The following is a 20,801-nucleotide window of genomic DNA, read 5'->3' on the forward strand; positions in this document are numbered from 1 at the left end:
GTATTATGTCGGAACTGAGTGAATTAGAACAACGCAAAATGTTGGTGCTCATATGGTAGGTGCGTCAGTAACGAAGGTAGCCGAAGTGATTGATGATTGTCACTATATCAAGGATTTATGCCACACACCGCGAAAGCGGAAATCACAAAGCGGACGGAAGTGTGTGCTCAGTAATCGTGACAGGCAGTCTTTGAAAAGGATTCTGACGCTGAATAAGAGGATGGAGCACGACTGTTGCAAAAGTCACTGCGAAGTGAACGTCGAATTCGGAAGGTCTGTCAGAACCAAAACAACACGAAGGGAGCTCCATAAGCAGGCAGTTGGAGGGCGAGATGAAATTCCAAAACAACTCGATAGTGATACAAATGCCCGTTACATAGAAGCGTGGTGCCGAAGCCATAAAATCTGGACTACGGAGCAATGGAAGAATGTCATTTGGTCGGATGAGTCTTGTTTCACGTGGTTTCCCTCTTCTGGCCGAGTTTACGCCCCAAGAGTGAAACATGGCGGGAGTTCGTTGATGATTTGGGCAGCCATATCGTGATATTCCACGCGCCCCAAGGTCACTCTGCAAGGTAGAATTACTGCTAAGGATTATGTGACCATTTGGGCTGATTAGATCCATCCCATGGTACAAGGTATTTTCTCCAGTGGTGATGCTGTGCTTCAAGATGACAGGGCTCCTCATCATACAGCTTGCGTATTCCAGAACTGGTTTTGTGAGCACAACGGTGAATTTTCGAATCTCCCCTGGCCACTACAGTCACCAGATGTCATTGTTATTGGCTGTTTGTGGCCTGCTTCGGAAATAAGGGTGGGTGATCGTTGTCCACCTCCATCATCGTTAGCTGAAATTGCCCCTATTTTGCAGCAAGATTGAGATAAGATCCCCTTGAAAATCATACAGGGCTTCTATTTATCCGTTCAGAGAAGACGGGAAGCTGTTTTGAAAACAAACTGGTTTCCTAAACCGTATTAGGCATAGTAATAAATGTGTTTTCTGTTTTTTCCATATTTTTATCCATCCCCAGTAATTTCAATCCTTACCTAAGGATCAAAGGAAATAGTTCTATTTTGAAATGCACTCAAAAGGGGAGGGGGGTGGGAAGGGGGGCGGAACTACACTGAGAAATAATGGCAGTTGTTAAATAGCCATGAACGGTGTAGAGATTCGTTGCAAGGTGCGGCGCAGAACGTGGCGCCTTCGATCTTAACGAGAGTAAGTACGTGGGCGACAGGTCGTAGCGGCGACCCGTGGCGTGCGTGACCCCAACTCTGCCGTCCGTTGATGCCTTATTGTCGCGACGAGTCGCAATTAATGGCAAGGCTGGGCTCCGTAGGTGTGACTTCAAAGCAATGGAGGTCAGAGCATACTGCTGTCTAGCACGGCGGCAGACCGCTGCGCCAAAGTTCCCGCTGCCAAAAAACGAATGAGCCACGGCCGCGCTAAACGAACGGGAAACAAATGAGACTCAGTTGAGCGATGAATGAGGGGGAGGGCAGTGTACTTGTCTGATGTTTAAGCCACGTAGTATACCTCCACGGCTAACATCAGAGTCCATGTTTCCACTGCTGCAGGGAACCTTCAGTGACCGTTTCTTAATACACTCCTGGAAATTGAAATAAGAACACCGTGAATTCATTCTCCCAGGATGGGGAAACTTATTTGACACATTCCTGGGGTCAGATACATCACATGATCACACTGACAGAACCACAGGCACATAGACACAGGCAACAGAGCATGCACAATGTCGGCACTAGTACAGTGTATATCCACCTTTCGCAGCAATGCAGGCTGCTATTCTCCCATGGAGACGATCGTAGAGATGCTGGATGTAGTCCTGTGGAACGGCTTGCCATGCCATTTCCACCTGGCGCCTCAGTTGGACCAGCGTTCGTGCTGGACGTGCAGACCGCGTGAGACGACGCTTCATCCAGTCCCAAACATGCTCAATGGGGGACAGATCCGGAGATCTTGCTGCCCAGGGTAGTTGACTTACACCTTCTAGAGCACGTTGGGTGGCACGGGATACATGCGGACGTGCATTGTCCTGTTGTAACAGCACGTTCCCTTGCCGGTCTAGGAATGGTAGAACGATGGGTTCGATGACGGTTTGGATGTACCGTGCACTATTCAGTGTCCCCTCGACGATCACCAGTGGTGTACGGCCAGTGTAGGAGATCGCTCCCCACACCATGATGCCGGGTGTTGGCCCTGTGTGCCTCGGTCGTATGCAGTCCTGATTGTGGCGCTCACCTGCACGGCGCCAAACACGCATACGACCATCATTGGCACCAAGGCAGAAGCGACTCTCATCGCTGAAGACGACACGTCTCAATTCGTCCCTCCATTCACGCCTGTCGCGACACCACTGGAGGCGGGCTGCACGATGTTGGGGCGTGAGCGGAAGACGGCCTAACGGTGTGCGGGACCGTAGCCCAGCTTCATGGAGACGGTTGCGAATGGTCCTCGCCGATACCCCAGGAGCAACAGTGTCCCTAATTTGCTGGGAAGTGGCGGTGCGGTCCCCTACGGCACTGCGTAGGATCCTACGGTCTTGGCGTGCATCCGTGCGTCGCTGCGGTCCGGTCCCAGGTCGACGGGCACGTGCACCTTCCGCCGACCACTGGCGACAACATCTATGTACTGTGGAGACCTCACGCCCCACGTGTTGAGCAATTCGGCGGTACGTCCACCCGGCCTCCCGCATGCCCACTATACGCCCTCGCTCAAAGTCCGTCAACTGCACATACGGTTCACGTCCACGCTGTCGCGGCATGCTACCAGTGTTAAAGACTGCGATGGAGCTCCGTATGCCACGGCAAACTGGCTGACACTGACGGCGGCGGTCCAAAAATGCTGCGCAGCTAGCGCCATTCGACGGCCAACACCGCGGTTCCTGGTGTGTCCGCTGTGCCGTGCGTGTGATCATTGCTTGTACAGCCCTCTCGCAGTGTCCGGAGCAAGTATGGTGGGTCTGACACACCGGTGTCAATGTGTTCTTTTTTCCATTTCCAGGAGTGTACGTCTTTACGGCGGGGCCGAGAACCTTTTTAGCTCTAGGTTGGCCCTCTCCACGTGGAACCAAGATAAATAGAGAAACCTCTACCTTAACGATCGTGCCGCTATGAACCAAATATGAACAAAAGTGAATTATGATAATTTCTGACAGCACTGTAGTTCTGTCCTTCCACAACACATTTATACTTTCAGAATTTCTGACATTATTAATTTACTGGGAGAGATATGCATACCATAGTTATTTGCTTAATTTACGTGTAATCGACCCTCGGTTATTCTCATTCGATTCGTAGTTTGATCAGCTGCAGTATCTGTTGTGGGAATTTCTTGGATGGACTGGATGTAATGATTGACTTGGTCTTGTCAACGTGAGTGCAAATCGCTCTGGGAAGGCCTATGAGCTACAAAATAAACTTTCTTCTTTCGTGCAGTTCTTTTTACTAGTATTTACTTTCAGTTCCTTTTTGGAAATTATCTGCAAGTTACTAACATTCATTGAAAGTACGAACAACTTCTTATTCCCAATGGCAGAGGGGTGTGGGTCTGTATTACATGAGCTAATTCCGTCAAATCTGATATACTTTCTTAAAAGACATTTTGAAGCAACTGGTTTATCTCAGTCACACTGCGAATGAGAATACGGCAACACATGTAACTTGCTTTATCTAAAAGACGATGTACATAAAAATTCATCGATAACTTTCAAGATTCTTTCCCTTCAAAAAACGATATAAAAAACGCAAATTAATTACGAATTAAGGCGTGCACACACTTTGTTCAACAAGTAAACGTCACTACGGATATTCGGATTTAGGTTATGACATGTTCGATATGCCTGCCTTCATTGGCGATGATGTGGCGCAGACGAATAGCGAAATTGTGCATGAGCCGCTGAAGTGTCAGAACCTCCTGAATGGCTGTTTTCAGCTCAGCGAGGTTTTGAGGTTATTACTGTACTCCTTGTCTTTAATATAGACCCACAAGAAGGAGTCACCTGTGTTCAGATCCGGAGAATATGACGGCAAGTCGAGGCCCATGCCAGTGGCCTCTGTGTATCACAGTGCCAGAATGAGTCCCCTAAAGTGCTTCTCCAGGACATCAAACACTCTCCTGCTTCGATTGGGTCGTGCTTCGTCTTGCATGAACCACATCTGGTAGAAATCAGGGTCACCCTGGATAATGGGGATGAAATCATCTTCCAAATTCACGTACCGTTCGGTAGTCACCGTGCCATCAAGGAATATCGCACCGATTATACCGTGACTGAACATTGCACACCACGCAGTCACCCGTTGAGGTGAAGAGACAACTCGAACGCGAAATGCGGATTCTCAGCCCCCCAAATGCTCCAGTTTTGCTTACTGACGACTCCATCCAAATGAAAGTGGGCTTCGTTGCTAAACCAAACCATCACGTGCATGCTAATTCCCATCATATCCATGGCCAAATGTGCAATTTGAATGTCCTAACGCAAACCGTTCAGAAGTTATGACGAATTTATTTCATATAGTTCAATAATTGTCACCCCGTGTCAACAACATTCTGTTCAGTTTATATTTTGGCATTTTCGTAAATCATTTTCGTTCTTGTATATTTATAGCCCTTACATTCCCACAGCAACCAGGTTCCATCAGTATATTATATACTTGATTTGCATGTGAATAGAAAGCCTGCGAAGATCTCAGAATTCTGTTTTCATCCAATGAATCTTGATTATAGCTAGCTTTGAGCTTTGTTTGAAACTCTGTAAATGATAATTTGGTTCCGAAAACATTGTGTAATTCTGCCCTAAGAATGACATCATAAGTCAGCATTATAAAAGTGCCTGCCTCGGCAGTCACTGGCAGTTACGGCTGTGACCAGCAGAATGACGGGAGTGACGGGTAGTGGTTTTACGATGTTGCAGTGCTTGTGTCGTTAAGAAGAACGATGTGATGCTCCTTTGGAGATGCATACGTTTCCGGAGGAACAGGCACTGCGGCAACTACAGCCGTTATGAAAAACACAAAATGTATTCGCAGTTGCAAATATGAACAATCATCAGCGTATGTATCCGCCGATACCGGGCAGGGTCTTTCAATTAAAATAACCTCGCCTGTGCGTGAATTACATGATGTGCGTACGAGTACAGGTTGTTACGCAGGAGCGACGACATATGGAAGTTTGGGCCTGGCCGTGAAGCGTGCTCGGACAGCCTAATGGTAAGGCAACCGCTCGCCTAAAGCTGAAAATATGGGTGCGAGTCTCAGTCTGGCACAAATTTTCACTTTTGTCCTTCCCTTATACAGCTGATGGTTGTTCGTATTTGCAACATTTGATATAGTGGTTCTGGTTTGACGGCTTCAGATAACACTATATATCTACGTTGCTGAGTATTGGCAAGGTGGCAGCACTAATGGTGCACATACTGACGTGGAGCCGATCTTACATATTGTTCTTTTGTGTTGGACACTAATAACAACAAACATTATGTAAAAATTCTGCTTTTTATTAAAAACTTTAAGATCACTTCAAACATCGCATGAATCCGTGAACATGTAACCGTGGACAGATCAAAGTCAGTTAGGTAATGTGCAAAGGAGTTGTGCAATTGAGAAAGTACTCTTTGGGGCTAAAATTATTTGTCAGAAAGTATAAGTAAAGCTCAAATGTACATCTCGTTTGACAAACGCCGTGCCTGCACCGCCTTGGAAATGGAGCTTCCCTTGTACATTCAGTCATGATCTAGTCGCGATCAGTTGCACTGATATCCTACGTCTTTCTCAGCTTACGCTCGAATGCCACACTGACGTCCACTACAAGTTCTGACGTCATCCCAGTCACGTGACACCTCAAACTACACCGTTCCCTGTGACGACAGCAGCATTCGCTCTAGAGCTGTCTGTAATTCCATTGCTCAAAGGCTGTATTCCTGTCAGACGTTCGGTATCGGAAAGTGAACTCATGAACAAGGGACTCCAGTTATAGCATCTCTGCGACTGCTGTTCTGTTTCACACAGATGAGACGATAAAAGCGCGTTTTTCTCTGTTTGCCTCCTAAGAGCTGGATTCTTCAGTGTCTCAATACACCGCCGTAAATCAATTGCTTTTACCTCGAGGAACATCCTGGGGCCGATGGACCTACGGATCGACTTTACCTGCCGGCGCCAAGACGGAGCACCGGCGTTTCGGTGTGCGCAGCCGACCGCATTTTCAGGCAGCGCCCGCGGTGAAGGATGTCGGAGCAATTCGCGGAGTGGAGGTGGTAGCGCCGCGGCGGCCAGCCCATTGACTATTGATTGTGGCGTCGCACTGATGGAGAGGTCGCCATATATCTCCGCAACTCGGCCACTTGTTCCTCTGCGGCCTTCCCAGAGAGGTCTGCACTCTGCGAGTCCGATCCATTTCTGACTGGTCTCATGCTGAGTGAACATTTCCTGCGCGGGTAAAACGAATGGTACCGTGTTGCGTGCCGGAGAGCGTGAGGTACCGGTGTTACTCCACGCTCCTCTTGCTATTCCACTCGTGTATCGTGCACGAGGAGAACCACTACTAGCACCCATCTGCGTTTTCAGTTTCGAAATCTTTGCCAGCGTTCCCATTCAGCGAGATGACTGCAGGTGCAAGTAATGTGTGGCACAACATGGAGTGTAAGGTCTCAACGTTTATTAACATTTATAGTAATCAGGAATCACTTGCAAAAAAATTCTTCAAATGGCTCTGAGCACTATGGGGACTTACCAGTTGTGGTCATCAGTCCCCTAGAACTTAAAACTACTTAAACCTAAGTAATCTAAGGACTACACACACTTCCATGCCCGAGGTAGGATTCGAAACTGCGACCGTAGCAGTCGCGCGGTTCCGGACTGAGCGCCTAGAACCGCTCGGCCACCGCGGCCGGCGAATCACTTGCAGGAATAGTATCTACACATACACTGAGATGACAAAAATCGTAGGATACCTCCTAATATTGTGTCTCATCTTCTTTTGCTTGGCGCAGCGCAGCTCGACGCCGCATGGAATCAACAAGTTGTTGGAAGTCCGTTACACAAGTAGTGAGGCTTGCTGCTTCTATAGCCGTCCATAATTGCAAAAGTGTTGCCAGTGTATGATTCTGAGCACGAGCTGACCTCTCGATTAAGTACTATAATTGTTCGGTACGATTCACATCGGGCGATCTGGGTGGCCAAATCATTTGCTCGAATTGTCTACAATGTTTTTCAAACCAATCGCGAACTATTGTGGCCCAGTGACATGGCGCATCGTTATTTGGGAACACGAAATTCACAAATAGTTGAAAAGGGTCTCCACATATCTGGACATAACCATTTCCAGTCAATGATCGGTTCAATTGGCCCAGAGGACCAAGTCCATTCCATGTAACACGGCCCACTCAATTGTCGAGTCACCACCACCTTGCATAGTGCGTTGTTGACAACCTGGGTCCATGGTTTCGTGGGGTCTGCGCCATCCTCGAACCTTACAATCAATTCTTATCAACTGAAATAGCTGTCATGTGAGCAAGCCACGGTTTTCGACTCATCTAGCGTCCAACCGATATGGTCCTGAGCACAGGAGAGGCGCTGCAGGCGCGTGCTGTTAGCAAAGGCACTCGCGTCGGTCGTCTGCTGACATAGCCGATTAATGCCAAATTTCCCCGCACTTACCTACCGGATACGTTCGTCGTACATACCACATTGATTTCTGCGGTTATTTCATGCCGTGTTGCTTCTCTGTTAGCACTGACAACTATACCTAACTGCCGGTGCTGTCGCTCGTTAAGTGAAGTCCGTCGGCAACTGCTTTGCCCATGGTGAGAGGTAATGACTGAAATTTTGTATTCTCGGCACGCTCTTGACGCTGTGGATCTCGTAATATTGAATTCTCTAAAGAATTCCGAAATGAAGTGTCCTATGTGCCTAGTTCCAACTACCGTTCTGCGTTCAGAATCTGTTAATTCCCATCGTGTGGCCACATTCATGTCGGAAACCTATTTACATGAATCACCTGAGTAGAAACGACAGCTCGGCCAATGCACTGCCCATTTTACACCTTGTGTACGCGATACTACCGTCGTCTGTATATGTTCATATCGCCGGCCCATCACTTTTGTCACCTCAGTGTATTACTAAAGCCCACTGCCGCGTTTTTTACGTCTTTATGTGAAGGCTAATCTCAGCAAATACTGTAGGGATTTTGATATGGTCTTATTAACAAGCATATTCTCGAGGTAGGTTTGTGTGTATAATTTATACTTATAATAATGAGGAGTAGGTAAACTATGCATTGTCGACTGTTCTGTATTTAATTAGCATGAGGAGTGGCGTCTCGTGGCAATGATGGGAGCCACGAGATTGTCAGCAACAGAGGAGGTCCCACAACTCCAGAGAGCAGCAAAGACTGACCATAAGCTATACATAGACTGCCTTTAACCACACATGTGATGAAGTTACCCGTCGCTTTCTTCTACGTGTACGGAAAAACTAATCTCGGGAGCTACTATAGCGATTTTGGTATGGTTTCCACTAATAGACAGACTGTTTGACGAAGAAGGTTTGTGTATAGACACTACTGGTTAAAAGTTTTCCATCACCCATGATAATAGCTATATACTTTATTCCAATGTACAAACGAAATAGACCAACAAAATAAATATTTCCTCTTCGTCTGTCATTAAGTACAGGACAACATGGTTTACATTTCAGCCTCTTCAAAGTACACACCCGTTGTCCTCCGAACAGCTGCACACTCTCTTAGCATTCTGGAGATATTGCAGTCCAACACGTCTAAAAATTATTTCATTGATCTTCAACATTAGATGACCTCTGTTTTCTTGCTTCATTGTCAAGTTCATACCACAAGAGTTCAGTGAGATTTAAGTCAGGTGACTGACTTTGCCAAATCATATTCTTCAGTTCCCCACAGCCCTCTATTCTACTGACATACCCTCTGCACAACTTAGAAGCATATGTGGGGTCATTGTCCTGCAGCACAATAAAGACGCGACTAGTAAGTCTCTTGCTGGATGGAACTGCAGTGTTGATCAGTATTCTTTCTTTAATATTCCGTTATTTCTCACTAGGCCACCGACTTCATCACCCGCAAAACATCCCCACGCCAAGACCGACCTTCCACCATGTTTCGCCGATGCGTCACACACTGACTCTTCATACGTTCTCCTCGAAACCGGCGAGCAAACATTCGACGATGGCTTCCAAACACAACGAACTTAAATTCCCCCTTGAATAACTTCTTGGACTATTGCTGCACGATCCAGTTTTTATGTTGCTGTGCCCGCTGAAACCTTTCAATCTTATTTTGTTTGCGTTATAATGATTTTATGGCCGCTATGCACCCCTTGACACCTTATTCAGGAAGACAGCGTTGCTCTGATGAGACGGAGTTTGGAGCTGCTCGCATACTGTTCACTTCCTCGGATTTCAGGTGCAGTGCGAGTCCTCTGATGTATACTTATGAATTGATCTTCCCTGTGTGACGTTACCCGGGGTTTTCCAGATCGCGAAACACTTGCATTGGCCCCAGTTTGCTTGAACCGCTGCAAGGTATACACTAATAAGCCAAAACATGACCACTGCCCACCGCGGGCTTTAGATGCCGCCTGGTGGCGTTGCGGGCGCATGACGCGGTAATAAAAGTATGTGAGCGGAGCAGACACGGACGGGGGATCACCCTAGCGAAGATGTGGGCTGCAAATGGTGAAATCCATTGAAATAAACGACTTTGACAAACGGCGGACTATTATTATGCAGAGCCTACGACGAGTATCTCGAAAACGGTGAAGCTTGTCGAATGTTCACGTGCTACTGTCGTGAGCATCTACGGAGAGAGGGATAAGGCCAGAGAAACTACCACTTGGCGCTAAATGGTTGGACGTCCACGACTCTTCACGGAAAGTGGGGTTCGGAAGCTTGTCTCCTCTGTAAGGTAGAACAGTGATCTGCGGCATCTCTGCCGAAAGAGCACAATTCTGGTACACGCGCAAGTGTCTCGGGGCACACCCACACGTGTTCACGTGTTGACCCAGCGGCATCGTCAGTTACGATTGCAGTGGGCACGAGATTTTCGACATTCGGTCGTCGATCATTGGTAACGTGTAGGCTCTTCGTGTGAATCGCATTTTGCTACGCTAGGCTGATGGTCGTCTCCATGAACGCCGTCATCAAGGTGAAAGATGGCTCGAAACGTGCAGCGCGCCACGGACTCAGGCTGGCGGCAACAGTATTATGCTGTGACAGACAATCTCCTGCGCTTGCATGGGATCTGTGGCTGTAATCGAAGACACGCTCACAGTTGTGGACCATCTGCATCCCTTCATGCTTGATGTCTTCCTCGACGGCGACGTTGTCTTTCAGCGGTATAACTGTCCGTGTCATGGAGCCAGAACTGTGCTACAGTGCTTTGAGGAGCATTATAGTGGACTCACGTTGATGTCTCAGCGACCAAATTCGCCTGATGTAAATCCTATGGAACCCATCTGGGTCGATACCGGGGGCAATCGCCACGTGCGTAAATTAGCGGATCGTTATTTACGCGACTTACATGACCTGTGTGTAGACATCTAATACCACATACCACCACAAACCTACCAACGAACTGTTGGATCCCTGATACGCAAAATCAACGATGTACTTCATTCCAAAGAAGAACAAACAAGCTATTAAGCAGGTGGCCATGATGTTTTGACTCATCAGTGTACTCCATTGTAGACTGGGATTCGCTAACTCTTGGTGTTACTGTCGATTTGGAATAGCCTTTCTGAGGCAGAGCTACAATTACAGCACCTTTTTTCAATTCCAGTCTTCTGCTTCCTCCACATGAGGAGGTAATATGGTATGAACCTAATCAGGTACACAGGTACAATGCTGAATTCATACAATGTACTGTAAAATAAAGGGAACTGATCTCTACACAGACGGCTGAAGGAATGAACCTTTTCGAAAGAAAGCGTCTTAGGTAAAGGCACGTCGTTGTTGTAATGAGTAGTCGTCAGAGCCCCTGCATTCGGACAAGTAGTAAAAGACTAAGCACCTGTGTAACATAGGTGCTTAGTCTTTACATGTTTGTACTTGTTTTATTATCGGAACGGAGGTGTGATGGGAAACCACATATAGGACACTGGTAAGACCTATTCTAGAGGACGTCTTGAGTGTTTGGGATTCGCACCACATTGGATTAATGGAAGGTATCGAAGCAATTGAGAGGCGGACTGCTAGCCTTGTTACCGGCAGTTTCGAACAACACACAGGTATTACGGAGATGCTACAGAAACTCAAATGGGAATCCCTAGAGGGAAGGCGACGTTCTTCTCGGGAACACCATTGAGAAAATTTAAAGAACCAGAATCTGAAGCTGATTGCAGAACGATTCTACTGCCGCCAACAAAAATTTCGCATAAGGACCACGAACATAAGATACGCTTACTTAGGACACATACGGAGGCATGTAGGTAGTCGTTTTTCTCTCACTCTGTTTGCGAGTGGAACAGGAAAGGAAATGACTATTAGTGTACAGTGTACCCTCCGCCACGCACCGTAAGGCGGCTTGCGGAGTACGGGTGTAAGTGTAGGTGTAGATTCAAAACGACATTCTTTTTTTAACCACAAAATCATAATTGCGATAGGTGATCGAAAACTTTTGACCAGAAGTGTAATTTACCGCTATGCCAAACAAGTCTGTTGATAGTGTGAAGCTGTGGCGGGCTGCTAATTTATTTCTAAATTTGGTTTGCTATGTCTATCCTCTTAATCCAATGTGTTACTCTTCCTTTCTTCTTCTTCTTCTTCTTCTTCATTTAAATGATTAGGCCTCTCACCTACTCCAATCTCAGTCGAGCCATTTCTTCCTTTATCTTTCTATGTATTGCGAATACATAGAAAGAAGGATCCTTTATTGTATGATTATATGATAGCGGAGCAAACACTGGTAGCAGTTACTTCTGTAAAACATCTGGGAGTATGCGTACGGAACGGTTTGAAGTGGAATGATCGTATAAAATTAATTGTTGGTAAGGCGGGAGCCAGGTTGAGATTCATTGGGAGAGTTCTTAGAAAATGTAGTCCATCAACAAAGGAGGAGGCTTACAAAACACTCGTTCGACCTATACTTGAGTATTGCTCATCAGTGTGGGATCCGTATCAGGTCGGGTTGATAGAGAAGATAGAGAAGATCCAAAGAAGAGCGGAGCGTTTCGTCACAGGGTTATTTGGTAACCGTGATAGCGTTACAGAGATGTTTAGCAAACTCAAGTGGCAGACTCTGCAAGAGAGGCGCTCTGCATCGCGGTGTAGCTTGCTGTCCAGGCTTCGAGAGGGTGCATTTCTGGATGAGGTATCGAATATATTGCTTCCCCCTACTTATACCTCCCGAGGAGATCACGAATGTAAAATTAGAGAGATTCGAGCGCGCACGGAGGCTTTCCGGCAGTCGTTCTTCCCGCGAACCATACGCGACTGGAACAGGAAAGGGAGGTAATGACAGTGGCACGTAAAGTGCCCTCCGCCACACACCGTTGGGTGGCTTGCGGAGTATAAATGTAGATGTAGATGGATCTCGTTTTACATGCGGTTTGTAGCTTACTTGTTTTCTTAGTCTTCTTTATGGTGTGTTTTCGATGTACACTTTCCATTATACTCTCTTTTTTTGTGCATTCGTTAATTGAATAAATTTCCGGATCTATTAGCTAAGATTCCTGATTACATACATTGAAAAACGTCTTCTCGTAACACTGTTTCATAAACGACCTACTTTGTGAATGAATTTAAGAGTTTTTTGGATCCATTCAGTGTCAGCCATTTTCTCCAAACACCAGATTGTCGTTCCACAAATAGTTTCGAATCGGTGATTCTAGAAGTAAGAAAGTTTGGAGTTTAGCGTTTCGTCGACGACGAGGTCATTACAGACGGAGCAAAAAATTCGGTTTTGGGAGAAAAATCTACTGCGTCCTTTTCAGAGAAGCCATTCCAGCATTTTCGAAAGCGACTTAGGGAAACCACGGAAAACCTATGTCCTGATGATAAAACCGCCGTCCTCGCGAATACGAGCCCAGTGTTTTCAGCACAGAGCCACTGTCCTCGGAAATACTGACAGATCCGACGTTCTCATGGACGAGCGGTAACGAAATCAAAAACGTCAGGTACTTTCGCCTATTTCGAAGCTTTATATTACATAACGTTATACTACCGGTCTTCACACAGAGCTCTGATTAACGGCCGTAGGCAACAATTTTTTAATTTTGCGGCCTTCCAATGGATTGTCGACGTTATCCAAATGTTCATTTAGTACAGCGTGAACTGACGTTTCACATCATTTTCCTATAGCACATACCATGTAACTGTCATATCTGGAAACGTCTCTTAGAACAGACTGGCTGTTGTATCAAAATATCTTAAATCGCGTAACATAATTCGTTCGATAAACAGCAGGTACGTCTTTTGCTAACCAATCGCAACCGCGTAAAAGTCTTTCTGAAGCTGCACTGTCAGCGGTGTTCCGGGTGTCGTGAATGGGAAGACCGAGCAGTGTATCACATGATCGTTGCACATCAAAACCATGTCAGTCGTTGTGGAACAGTTGTGCGGTCTTCAAAGAAGGAACCATACGAGAGCAGTACGGAGGCAAGCAGTAAAGGGAACGAAACATACATTTGGATACGGAATCAAAATTCAGTTCTCGCAGTAGCTGATCACATTTTATTGCATTTGAAGATATTCCTGTCAGACGGAGATACAGCTACTGCGAATGTCACAGAAATAACTATAAAAGTAAAGAGAAGCTGAGTGGGTCGTGAGACACATTTTCGTGACTGAAACGGGCCAGGCTGTCTCGTTGTGAAAATCCTACCCCGTGTGGCTGTGGTCTGGAAGCCAGAGATGCCATCACCAGTGACAAGGCGTCGTCAAGCATACTGCAGTCTGCAGATGCCACCTCGCTGAGGCCGGCAGTATTACTCTGTGGACCTTTCGTAATGTATGAAGCATTTTGCTGCGGTTGAATGCCATAGAAGATTTGATTCCCTCGCAACCTCTCGACACTAAACTGCATGCAAACTAATGTTGTCACATCAGTATTTTTCCCCCGCTACTGGACGGAACCGTTCAAAAAACGTCAATTTTTAACATTTTTGTAATTTCTAACACTGTCTACGGCGCTGTTAGCGGACGCGAGGCAACTGGAAACTATACGGTTTATTAAACGCTAAGCGCCTCTGTAATTAACAGACAGAACGTAAAAGTCAGGTCATAATCTCTCGCTGACAGGCCGCATGTGCCCGAATAATTCTGTCATTAAAACTGAATGGTATTTATTCAGCTGCCGGATCAGTGAATATTCAGCAGTTCGCAGTGGCTGAAACCGCAATCGAGCGGAGGAATTCATGTATTATTCGTGCCCTAAATTGGCCCAATAAACATAATTCCACTGCGCATAATTTTTATGCAATGTCCGCTGCGTTTATTCTCTTTTTGCGCGTTTCAGCTCATTCCCTGGATTATTGGCTAGTTGTTTGATTTTTTGAACAGGAACTGAATTGATCGTTCTTTATGTTTTGCTTCGACAACGATAGTCAACGTTTTCCAAGTTCAAGCAGTTCCCAATGCGTCCTACTGAATTATTGGTGGACGTAGCAACTATGTTTGCAAAGATCTTTGTTAAACTTCATTATAAAAAGCTGGAGGAACGAAAAAACATTCTGTTCTGTGTCATTAGCAGTCAATATCGTTGATTTTTAATTCAATCATTTATCCACACATCGTGTTTTGTTAGACGCATCACGAGATAGCATCTCAGGGATGGGGAACAAGCCACAGGATACATTAACAGGCACAGCAACCATGCTGATTACCTCTATAAAGTATACTAACAAGTAATTACGACTAGCAAAAGTCTACTCAAGGTTACAATTTTGGTACTTAGTTATAGATCACTTTATACACTGGTGTGCAAAACTTTAGGACTAAAGAACCTGTCGCACGTTATGTCATTGCCAAGTAACGTAGCTCGATGAAACTTGGGCCATACATAGGAAGAACTGCTACGATATGGTACCGAGGGTAACTGGAAGAAGTACGCAGTGAGACAGACGTAAATGACTCTTTTATTCAGACAATAATTACACTGAATCCGACGCAATTCATGATGCTACCCTGGACATTACAAACGGCGTGACGTTATTCTTAATAGCGTGTGGAACGCAAATGGGGAAGGAATACAGTATCACAATAAAGTGTACTGGTGAGTGTATCATGTTCAAAGATCTGGAAGTCACTACGCCCATGCAACCTTATGCCCCCCTACACCACGACATCTGGAATACCAAAATGTTCCTCGGTGCATTACACGCTCCCACCTAGCGCCGTAAGAGGGTACGTCGAGAGTCACTATGTACTCTAATTTCATCTGAGAAGAGCACGCGATGTCACTCATCGTTGGTCCAGCTCCTACGCCCTTGGCACCATCGCAAACGAGGCCGATGATTTGCAGGTGTCAACGGAATACAACGTACTGGTCATCTGGTAAAGAGACCACCATCATCAAGTACGCAGTGAGACAGATGTAAATGACTCTTTTATTCAGACAATAATTACACTGAATCCGACGCGATTGCTTGTGTGGCAGTCCCGTTAGATGTGGCTGCAATTGCAGCCGCTGTTTGACTTGGGTCGTTTTTTGCCTGCTGCACAATGTAGCGACCACCTGCTGCTTTAGTTGACCGTGGTCGACCACCTCCTTTCCTTCGGACAGTGCCTATGATATGGAACGCTCCTTCTGCAGTTGGAACAATGCTGTAAGCGACACCGAACCGCCGGCCGGGATGTTCGAGCAGTTGTAGGCGCTACAGTCTGGAACCGTGCGACCGCTACGGTCGCAGGTTCGAATCCTGCCTCGAGCATGGATGTGTGTGATGTCATTAGGTTAGTTAGGTTTAAGTAGTTCTAAGTTCTAGGGGGCTGATGACCTCAGAAATTAAGACCCATAGTGCTCAGAGCCATTTGAACAATTTTTTGACACCGAACCCCTGGGCTACACTCGTGACACCTCATCCTTCATCCAGTTTCCAGGTGGTTCTTCCCCGCGTGAAGTCATCCAGGTGTTGTCTGCGGACCATGTTGCAATCAAGAACACCACTGCAGTGCACAGTAACTGCTAGCTCACTGACACACAATGTCTTTCCCCGTTGCTTCACCTGCCTCGTGTAGCGGACCAGCCCCATTTGACGGCCAAGTCACGCTGATCTCACGCCATACGACGTCCAACTTTAGGTAGACGCTTGGGAAACTTCTGGCAAGTGCTCCACCAAGTACTTAACATGTTAATATGTTATTTTATCTAGCTCGTCCTTAAGTTTTGCAGAGCAGTGTAGATATGTATGCTACGAGAAAAACAGATATCTTCAAAAAAACCACTTCTGCTCCTTCTATACTACTCGGCTGCTGTTGTTATCTAATACTTTAAACACATCATTTTTCAAAAAATGGTTAAAATGGCTCTAAGCACTATGGGACTTAACATCTAAGCTTATCGGTCCCCTAGACTTAGAACTTCGAACCTGCGACCGTAGCAGACGCGTGGTTCCAGACTGTAGCGCCTAGAACCGCTCGGTCATCGCGGCCGGCTCCCATCATTTTTAATTTATATAAACAATCGTTAGCTGCCTGTACGGAGTGTAAACGATAAGTATTTACAACGAACCACAGTGGTGCAGATGAAGTCGAGGTGAACAGACTGATATAGATCACCGGTTTATCAAGCCGGGTAACTGTCTCAAATTGGGGCACAATAGCCACCTAATCTACAGCATATGTGCGCTACACGAAATTATGGCTAAAATCGTCCTTGAGTATTAAAAGCACTCCGTCTTCAGGCCACAAGTGGCCCATCGGGACCATCAGACCGCCGTGTCATCCTCACTGAGGATGCAGATAGGAGGGGCGTGTGGTCAGCAAACTGCTCTCCCAATCGTTATGATGGTTTTCTTTGACTGGAGCCGCTACTATTCGGTCGAGTAGCTCCTCAGTTGGCATCACGAGGCTGATTGCACCCCGAAAAATGGCAACAGCGCATGGCGGCCCGGATGGTCACCCATCCAATTGCCGGCCACGCCCGACAGCGCTTAACTTCGGTGATCTGACGGGAACCGGTGCATCCCCTGCGGTAAGACCGTTGCCCTCGAGTATTAAGAACCTCTCTTTTTCGCACTTCCAAAGTGTAAAACTGAAGTTTGTGTCAATTTTACCTCAAAATACTGTAACATAAATTTCACAATTGATTAGTTACGTCTGTCTGGCCTTTTGCTCTGCAGCTACTCTGCTTGTAAGGCTTAAGTTTAGATCGAATTTTAAGGGTAATTAGTTTTTTGTATAACGTTTACAGAAGTTTTTATCATTCATTAGTCTCACGCGAAACTTTAGCTTAATCATTTTAACGAAATAGCCGACTAAGAATGCTGAAAAACTGTCACGGCGAGCATACATTGTAGCTTGGGTCGCTTTTGTAGAGCATTCTGAGGCTGTTTCCCGGTTTCATAGACTGCACGTGTTCTGTATCAAACAGTTCGTGTCGACTTTCCAGAATACCACTGTGGCACGTAGTAAATAGTTATCGTTTATAGCCTGTATACTGGCATAATCACGATATACACCGCCGGAAAAAATCAGATCACAAAATAATAATTAATGTAGAGTATTGAAATGTCTGGAATACTTTTGTCTACGTAACACATTTAAGTGATTAACATGGCGAGATCACAGGTTAATGTAGGGGCGAGATAAGCTATTGCAAATGTGAAACTCTGGTACATTGACAACAGGTAACCGCCAGAATGTTGAACGTAAGAATGCGAACGTGCAAGCATTATGTTGTACAGGTGTCGTCCGATGATGTCCCATATGTGCTCAACTGGAGACAGATCTGGTGATCGATAAGACCAAGGCAACATGTCGACACTCTGTAGAACATATTGGGTCACAATAGCTGTATATGGGCGAGCGTTATCCTGTTGGAAACCACCTTTAATGCTGCTCATGAATGGCGGCATAACAGGTCGATATACCCGACTGACGTACAAATTGGCAATTAGGGTACGTGGGATAACCACGAGAGTTCTCCTGCGGTCATACGGAATCGCACCTCAGACCATAACTCCAGACAGGTTAGCTGCGTGCCCTCAACTCGCCTCCTTCTAACGGCCATCACTGGCACCGAAGTAGAACCAGTTTTCATCATAACACACTGCAGACCTCCACCCTGCCCTCCAACGAGCTCTCGCTTGACACCATTGAAATCGGAAATTCAGTGGAATGCACGCTACAGAATGTGTGCCTCGGAACTGTCCTTGTGGTAACAATTGGTAACAGTTCGTTGAGTCAGTGTAGTGACAACTGTTGCTACAATTGCTGCTGCAGACGCAGTACGATGCGCCAGGACAATACGCCGATCACGATCCTTCCCGGTAGCGCGACGTGGCCGTCAGGAACCCGGTCTTCTTGCGATCGTACATTCTCATGACCACCGCTACCAGCAAGCATGGGCAGTGGCTGTATTCCTACCAAGTCTTTCTGCAATATCGCAGAAGGAACATCCAGCCTCTCGTAGCCCAGTCAGACGACCTCCTCCAAACTCGGTGAGGTGTTGACAATTGTAATGGCGTCTTTGTATCCTTAATGGCGCTCTTGATTAACATCAACTCACAACGTGCAATCTCAAAGGTAACTAACGCTCACGACCGTTACAGCGTGTGTTTAAAGCAAACCTGATTTGCATCCTCATACTGGAGCTGCTTTTCCGTCAGTGTATCTGATATTAATATTAGAGTTAGGCAGCTCTAAATATTCAAATACACTGAGAAGGAATGGCTAATGTTGCCTTCTTTAATTTTGTATTTAAGTATTTGGGGATTTTTAGTTTCGTGCCTGGCGTCCACTGTCAACACGTTATAAACTTTTGCACCAGAATATAAAAGTTCATTCTGAACCATTAATTGAATCAGTTGCTTATACAGGAAATGTCTTTGCAGTTGCGGTTAGAGACAACCTCCAACTGTTGAACGGAATAACGACACTGAAAATGTGTGCTCGACCAGGACTCAAGCGCGGATATCTCACTTGTCACTACAGTTGGAAGTTGTCCTGTGAATACATTTTCCTGTATTTCTTAACGGCTGTAGTCGCCGCAATGTCTGTTCCTTCGGACGCGCATGCATGTCTGAAGCAACACTGCATCCTACCTCTTACAAAGACAGACACTGCATTATCGTAACTTATTGCTATTGTATCACTTGTTAACGCGACTGTTTGTTTTCCGTTGTTAAGATATCAGCCCATCCATGCAGGGGAAGACCTTTAATTCCACACAGTTTTGATCTTGGGGGGCAGTAATTGTGATCGGTGGTGCATGCTCCGTGTACGGTAGGGAGACGAATGTAGGGCGACGATTTGCAGCATTAGCATCAGTTTTAAGAGGGACTCAGTAGCAGCATCAGCAGCGGTGTGGCGAACACGTGGATGGCCTAAATATTCAGTCAAGTTGATTTTGGAATCGTACAGAAAACCCGAGGAGACTGCCAAGAAATATTACGCCTTGAGAACCTACGCAGTCTTTCTACCTTTATGGAATTTTATGATGTGCCCAGTAAGCTCCTTGGAAAGATCACAGAAAATACCAACAGAATACTTTTTGTTGTTCAGCTCTATAAGAAATAAGTTTGTGATATTTCAAACTATAAATTGTGAGATTACTTTATGATCTCAGTATGTATTTTGTCTCGTGAACCAGGTGAATTGACAAACACACACTGTATTTATCCTCTTTATATCTTCCAGGAATATATACCACTGCTTTGTAATCTTAATAGTATGCCCATAACGAAAGTGATTGTAAATACGATAGGACACTGGTATACGTCACTGATACAGTAAGGACAGGAAGACTATTCGAATCTTTGTTAATCTTAATTGTAGAAAGTTGGAGTTTTGACCTCCGATAGTGCTGGATTACTTCCCTTGATCAGATGGGGAAATTGTGTAACAGGACGCCTATGAATGTTGAAAACATTTTACTGAGTGAGTGATAACTTATGATTCATTCTGGGAAGGTATAAATTGGACGAACTAGATTTTTTGTGATGAACGCTTTCGCGGCAGAATAGAATCCATGACCTGCATAATGGCCCCTCTGCTTGTGCCTCATCTTGGCAGGCATTAATAGAATCAAGTTTCATCACGCTCAGAATCTGCTGATTTAACCGTGCGGAAAACCACATGGTCTCCAGCCGTTATGGAGACGGACTGAAAGTCTGAAAATTTTCAAAGAATACAAAAATGAAACGTTGACCGACAACGCTGATGTAAAATTGTTTTGAGCTTTGGAAACTGAAGGAAAACAGGCGGGGAGTGAGACTGCATACAACGATTCCGCTGGAGTGTTGCCTATCGTTATTTGATCACAAATCTTCCAAATCTCTTTTAAATTGTGATTAATACTGGATCCTCTATGTCTTCCACATGGACTCCAGTTTCTTCTTCTATCATGTCATCAGAGAAGTCCTTCCCATCATAGATATCTTCAGTCTACTCTTTTCTCCCCCCCCCCCCCCCCCCTCTCTCTATTGTGCATGTAACAGTGGAATTCCCAATGCACTCTTGCTATCACCATCCGTGCTTTTAATTTCACCGAATGTTGTTTTCGTTTTTCTGTATGCTAAGTCAGTTCTTCTGACGATTATTATTTTATTAGATTTCATCACTTTTTTCCTGCAGGCTGCTCTGAACTTCCTATTGATTTC

General features: G+C 45.7%; 1 protein-coding gene and 1 pseudogene across 1 annotated transcript in view; one reads left to right on the forward strand and one right to left on the reverse strand.

The window, feature by feature from the left end:
* Nucleotides 1–20,801, forward strand: part of LOC126088210 (superoxide dismutase [Cu-Zn]-like) — a 339,884-nt gene that overhangs the window by 176,104 nt on the left and 142,979 nt on the right. The window lies entirely within an intron of this gene.
* On the reverse strand, nt 17,070–17,187 carry LOC126104566 (5S ribosomal RNA; annotated as a pseudogene).

The sequence above is a fragment of the Schistocerca cancellata genome, chromosome 1 (assembly GCF_023864275.1).
Source record: "Schistocerca cancellata isolate TAMUIC-IGC-003103 chromosome 1, iqSchCanc2.1, whole genome shotgun sequence".
NCBI lineage: Eukaryota > Metazoa > Arthropoda > Insecta > Orthoptera > Acrididae > Schistocerca > Schistocerca cancellata.